The following is a 7,143-nucleotide window of genomic DNA, read 5'->3' as shown; positions in this document are numbered from 1 at the left end:
CCAATTCGATTTAGCTCCGCTGCTGCTCATGGCTATGTATCTAACAGAGTGAGTGAGAGAAACGGGTTTTCTTTCTTTATTTTATGGAATAACTTCACATGGCGCATAATGCCTACTCAACTCATGGTCTTGTTGTTATATAAAAATCTAGGGTTTGATATAAACGAGTGAAGTCAAGATCCGTTTGTGTTGCAGGTTCCTAAATAATATTGATTTCCTTGGCATTTGTAGAAACAAGCAAGAGGAAGATGGAAAACAGATTGAGAAAGAAGGCCTTAATCACTAATTCCAGATATCTGATCTCCATCTCCATCATCACACTCATTCTCCTCTGCTTGATCTTCAACAACTACTACTACTACTACTACTACTACTACTACAGTAACAGTTTCATTCCAGAAACAACAACAAGCAGCAGCAGCAGCAACCAGCTCTCCGAGTTCAAGAACGCCCTCATCATCTCCGCCATACTTAACCGCACGCTCGTTGTCCCCCCTGTTCTCCATCACCATGCCCTTGTTCTCGGCAGTTGCCCCAAGTTTAGGGTTTCCGATCCCAATCAGATTCGCTCTCAGGCCTGGGATCATGCCATTCAACTCATGCGAACCAACAGGTCTTTTATTTTGATTTTTCTTTAATTGTTTATTATTATCAGCATAAGAACCCTTTGCAAATTGTAAAAACACCTTTAAAAATATATTTAAAAAAATCATAAAACAAAAAATTTAAAAAAGTAAAAAAACCAAAATTCTTATATTTCATTCCGGTTTCATTAAAAAAAACGTCGTATTATACACATATGTATAATTTTATTTAATCTTTAGTTATGTAATATACACATATGTACCGTATCATTTATCTTAAATTATACATATGTGTATAAAAAACGTGTAAATGTACATATATGTATATATTATACATATGTGTATATAATTTAGCTAAAGTGCTAAATCGAGTTTTTTTTTATGAAACCGGGATGATAAAGTAAGAATTTTGGTTTTTTTACTTTTTTCATTTTTGTGTTTTTTTTATTTTTGGGTTTTTTGTGGTCTAAAATGGTTCTCATAGTTCTCAATTTCAAAAAAGTTCTCTCATGAACCTGATCCTTATCAACATAATTATGTTTTTGTGCAGATACTTATCAATGGCGGATGTAATTGATCTTTCATCACTGGTTTCTGATTCCGCACTTCAAGTTATCGATTTCCGTTATTTCGTCTCTCTGTTTTGTGATATAGATGTTAACTATATTTGTGTTAAAGATTCAAAGATGGAAGATTCGTTATTGGAAAAACTAAAACAATGTGGATCCTTACTATCCGGATACAACAGTGATGATATAAACAACAACAACTGTGTGTATGCAGTGCAAGATGATTGCAGGACGACAGTTTGGACATACCAAAAAGAAGATAATGAAGACGGGTCATTGGATTCATTTCAACCCGATGATCAACTACAAATGAAAAAGAAGATATCATTTGTTAGGCGAAGGAAAGATGTGCTTCATACACTTGGTCCAAATTCTAGAGCAAACTCAGCCAGTGTTTTATCATTTGCTTCACTTTTTACAAGCCTGTATAAGGGCTCTGAGTCATACGTTGATATACATGAAGCTCCTAGAGATCAAAGGATTCAATCTGTGATAAACAGAGTCGAGTTTCTTCCATTTGTAAATGAGATTTTGGATGCAGGGAAAACGTATGCTTTTCACACAGTAAAGTCACCTTTTCTGTGTGCACAGCTTAGATTATTAGATGGGCAGTTTAAGAACCATAGAGCGGCTACTTTTCAGCGTTTGAAACATAAGCTAGATTCTTTAAAACAAAAAGAGAGTTTGCCGGTTCATGTTTTTGTAATGACAGATTTGCCCTTGAGTAATTGGAGTGGGACTTATTTAGGGGATCTAGCGAATGATATGGATTCTTTTAAGTTATTTGTTCTTTCAGAAAATGATGATTTGATTAAAGAAGCTGCTAAGAAAGTTCTAAGTGGAGATCATGGTATGAAGGTCGGAGGTTTGACTAATAATGGGATTTGGAAAGATTGTCACAAGGGTCAAGTGTTACCTGATGTTCTTCTACATGTTGAAGAAACTGTTTGTAGTTGTGCTTCTCTTGGTTTTGTTGGGACTGCTGGATCCACAATTGCAGAGAGCATTGAAATGATGAGAAAGAAACAGACATGTTCTCGCGGAAGTTGACCCTTTGTTAGGCAACACGTTTGACTGGGAGAAATTACACGTATGCTAACGAGCCATTTTTAAAGTGTGAAAGGGGGGGGGGGGGGGTTCATCGGAATCCCCCGAGTTTTGAAATTTTAATACAAGCGCATAAAAAAAACCGGAGTGAACCCCTTACCTTACTGAATAGGTAATAAACACTAGTCTGATTGATTGATATTACAGTTCAATAATGCTGACTTATTAATTTCTTGTAAATTGTTAGATTCTGAATCTGGCAAGGAACAAATCTGAGGTTGAAAGTCGGGTACACTTGATCATTGACAAATTTGCTGAACGTGGGATTCGGTCTCTTGGTGTAGCTCGTCAGGTACAAATTGTTAAATATAGTTGTTATTATGTTACTATTTCCTTTTTACTTATTTTACATTTGTTTAATACAGGAAGTACCTGCTAATAGTAAAGATAGTTCCGGTGGGCCATGGGAGTTTGTGGGCCTACTTCCTTCATTTGATCCGCCTCGACATGATAGTGCTGAGACAATTAGAAGAGCTTTAGACCTTGGAGTTAGTGTTAAGATGATCACAGGTTTGTTGTACATAGATGACTTTTCTTCTTTAAACGAAACTTTACATCAAAACGTAGTCGCAACGGTATGTTCAACATTTCATTAAACATCATATTTTGAAAGTTACAAAAACAAAAATAAAAAAACCGGAAAAGAAAAGAAGAAGAAGAAAAGCCTTTAATAGGAGACTTCTCAACCTGTGATTTGCCAAAAACTACATTTGAAAAGTCCAATGTCTAAATATTAGATTTAATTAAATGGAGGGGTATGTTTTGTTATTTTTGAGAGGGGCTAAATGAAACTTTGAAAACTTGCATTATGTGCTTGTAACTTATGCATAATTAGTTGTAGGATTAATTAAGTAGAGGGGTGTGTTTTATAATAGAAGGGCATAAATGGAATTTTGAAAACCTTGCATTATATGTTTGTAACTTATACATATATGGTTGTTCAAAGTGAATAGTCATTTGTGTGTCTAGCACCGACATAGCCTTTTAAGGTTGCACATAATCTAGAAGATTAAATACATGACGGAATATTTTCAGGTGATACTTATTTTCTCCTTGACGTCTATCGTGTTTTCTTGGTGAGTGGCGATTTTTGGCTTGGGCCAGACAGGCCTAGGCTTACCCAGCTTGTTCGCTGAGTAGTGCCATTTTTTCGTAAAAGAAATATATATGTATTGAATCCAGCCCATACAATTTATCTGCTCAAGATCCTCCGGCCCACCCGGGTTATTTATTCAAGATCCGCCACTGTTCTTGGTGCAACTTTTTGGTCGAGTTTTTGTGTAGGATTTTTTAGTTAAACGAACTAGACTTTTAGATTTATGTTGGATGTTTTCGACAGTTTTTTATGATTTAATGTTTTGCGATATATGACTATCTTGTGATCTTAATGTTTCATCCTTGCTGATTTCACTGCTAGCTCATGAGATTTGATTTTCTGGAGGTTTTATATGTTCTTCCAATCTTCTTGAACCTGGCCTTTAGTCTGGAGGGATAACTAGTGTTTCGTTTAGATTTTCGATTCATTACTGGCTTACACATATTCATGTGGTTTTTCCAGTTGCTTTTTATGCTAATTAAAGAATTGAGTTGAAATGTTCGTGGCATTTGTGTAATAACGGCAGCTGTAAATAAATATCCTAAACACAATAAATAAAATAAAGCACAATTACCAATTGATTTTGGTATGAACTATTACTACAGTAAAAAAAAAAAAACTAAGTCAAGTGAGTTGGGTTTATTGAGCCTATTTCTACAGGTTGGTTTGAATGCTATGGTCTACATGATTGATGTCAAAACCAGACCATAAATCTGAGCGTATATATTTCAATCTGGCTAAACCAATCGACTTGTTTCGTGTGAGATAGTTCAGTTGGTTTCAAATATATACGCAAACACTTACCCACTCTCTTTTCACATGTTTCATACGCCACAAGCTCTACACAAATTTTCATGTCAGAGTTTGATTGCGTACACAACCCCATGGCAAGCTTCAGGGGTCAGTTTTTGTGTCACACACTCACACCACAATAATATATAACGCAGGTAAATATACATATGAAAGTTATTACCAATGTTTTCAGAACCGGCTACATAACTTGTCCAGTTGAGTGTATTTGAACCATCCCCATTTAAACCGGCTTCATACTTTTTTTATCACATACAAACACATTTCTAACTTTCTTTCACTATATCATCTTTTCTTTCAGCATGCCTTCCATGTGGATGATCTCAATAAGCATGCAGACCTTTTCACAGACAAAGTTTGGAAAGGAAAGTAGCATCAGCTGTATACCTCCAGGTCAGCGCAATCAGCCAGGCGTTAATATTCGTCACACGCTCGAGGGGTTGGTCTTTCATGGAAAGACCAGGTCTTCTGTTGGTGGCTGCATTCATTCTAGCTCAACTGGTAATTTCATGGTTCTGTTTTTTCAGTTAGAGTTAGTTATCATCTTCTCTTATTTTCTTATATGTTTGCGCGCAGATAGCTGCTGTGATGTCAGCATATTTGACATGGGATTTTGCTAAGGTCCACGCGATTGGTTGGGGTTGGACTGGAGTTATATATATGGTTGTATAATATCTTAAGTTACATGTTACTTGACCCAATCAAATTTGTGGTTAGGTATGCACTTAGCGGGCGAGCATGGGGCCATGTTATTAATTGTAAGGTGAGTAAAAGTTTTATTCACTCGTGTTTAATTACCTTTTTGTGTAACATAATTAATTTTTGAATTTTGATGCAGGCGGCTTTCACGACACAAAAGGACTTTGGTAAGGAAGCACATGAAGCAGCATGGGCTAAAAAACAAAGAACACTTCATGGTCTTGATACTTCTGAAACAAAGACTTTTGCTGAAAACTACACATTCAGAGACAAACATGATGGCAGAAGAAGTAAAACGCCGTGCAGAGATTGTAAGGTCCATATTGTCTTTTATTATTTACTTTTTTCATAGGCTGGTCGAAGTTTTATTCTATTTTAAAATTTTGCATAGTAAAGCTCTGTGGATAAATGTGTCAAAAATAATTACGTTTAAGCTACAAACCTTGATCAACACTTTTCATACTTTCAAATTTTGGCATAAGGTAATCAATCAATCAATCAGTTTAGGTATAAAACACATTTTAACCAAACAAGTACAAAACTAAACGGGTCAACCTGAACACAACGCGTTTAGATTAAACCCAAACAAACGAATTTAATGTTAGTTTTTATGTCGTATTCTTCCATGTCATGTTAGAAATTCATGCCCGCCAGAATCACTTTTAAAAAAATATAGGTAATTTGTGTGTTAAATAAGAAAGATTTTACAAAATTTCATTGCTGTCTTACAGATTAAGGGAACTTCATACTCTAAAAGGAAAGGTAGAGTCTTTCGCGAAACTAAGAGGATTGGATATCGACGTGAACCCACATTACACAGTGTGATCGATGTCGCACTTTCATATTTGGGGTCGTTATTGTAATTCTTCTACTCGAATTCGAAGGTGCAAACCTCAATCAAATGCACAAATTATTAATAAAAGCAGCTTTTCGCTCGTTTCATAAATGTATTATTAGATCGTCGTTCTGCTGCTAAACAATGGTTGGGATTAATATTTTTGAATTTCATATTGTTGTCATGTATTATGTGTTTTAAGCTTTCATTTTCATATACAGATCGATATAAAATAATGTGATTTGTTTAAAAGAAAGAAAGATAACATTTATTTGATAAACAATGTTAAAAAAACAATTCCGTTGTCGGGTATCCTAACCAAAGGAATGTGATATCCTCGTATTTAAATTAATAAGTATTTCTCAAACGTTTATTTATCTTTTATTTTTGGAAGATTGGATTTTAATACTCCAAACAAAATGCAGTTGGTCGATAACGATCCCAACTCTGAAAATAGTTGTCGTTGGTCCAAGCTTTAACAATATTTGTTTTCGTTGGACCCCGTTTAAAAAAACTTAACGACATTAAGTTTTTTCCAAATTTCAAACTAATATTTTATGGCTTTTGATCGGAATGAGGATACGCGTCGTTGATGTAAAACTTACCTCCAAAAGGTGCTTCAAACAACTTGATTTTTGTTAATTAGAAGTTTAAACACCGGAATTGAAGCATCTTTTAGTCGTTTGGACCCGTTCTTCATACCTTTTCAATATGAAAAAAAAAATGAAAAATAAAAAGGCCGTCTTATTCAAAACCTCAATTATGACATCCCTTCTCACCCACTTCACACCCCGGAACGCGCCGTTCTTATAGAGATAAAGTAGAGATAAAGGCGCTTTGACATCTTTTTAACCCGAAATGACTGGGGAGAGCAAAGGTTCCACCGTTTGAAGGTAAGTTTTACATCAATCTACTTGTATTCTCATTCCAATCAAAAACCCTAAAATATCAGTTTGAAATTTAGAAAAAACTTAACATCGTTAAGTTTTTTTAACGGAGGTCTAATGAAAACAAATGGTGTGAAAGTTGGGAATAGTGACAATTATTTTCAAAGTTAGGATTATTATCGGCCAACAGCATTAAGTTGGGATTATTAAAATCCAATTTGCCATATTTTTAGGCATTTCTTAAAAGGATTACTCCATAGAATAGTAACCAACTTTGAAAATTGTTCTAATTAAGTCATTGATAAAAACTTTTGTTCCAATTAGGTTATTGAACTTTCATTTTTGTTCTAATCATAGATATTTTACATGGATAGCAAGAAATCTTTGTTTTTTTTCAATGTTTTTAATTTGTATAATAACTTTTAAAGGTTGCAAAAATTATTAAAAATGCAAATTCCGAAAATTTGCAAAAAAAAGTTCGGAAAATTGCAATAATTTGCAAAAATTGAAAGCGGTCACTTAAAAAAAGGGGTTGTTTTGGTTCGGGTCGGAACGG

The 7,143-nt window shown here is 34.6% G+C and overlaps 1 pseudogene across 1 annotated transcript; it reads left to right on the top strand.

Moving 5' to 3' along the window:
- Window positions 1-248: 248 nt before the first annotated feature.
- On the top strand, window positions 249-2,354 carry LOC143617016 (O-fucosyltransferase 30 pseudogene; annotated as a pseudogene). The gene is made up of 2 exons (XR_013150761.1): window positions 249-613; window positions 1,135-2,354. The product of XR_013150761.1 is annotated as an O-fucosyltransferase 30 pseudogene (transcript).
- Window positions 2,355-7,143: the final 4,789 nt, after the last annotated feature.

The sequence above is a fragment of the Bidens hawaiensis genome, unplaced genomic scaffold, assembly GCF_021521415.1.
Source record: "Bidens hawaiensis isolate Kalapana, Puna unplaced genomic scaffold, B.hawaiensis_p1.1 tig00051352_1, whole genome shotgun sequence".
Lineage (NCBI taxonomy): Eukaryota > Viridiplantae > Streptophyta > Magnoliopsida > Asterales > Asteraceae > Bidens > Bidens hawaiensis.
This window is presented reverse-complemented; position numbering and strand designations above follow the sequence as displayed.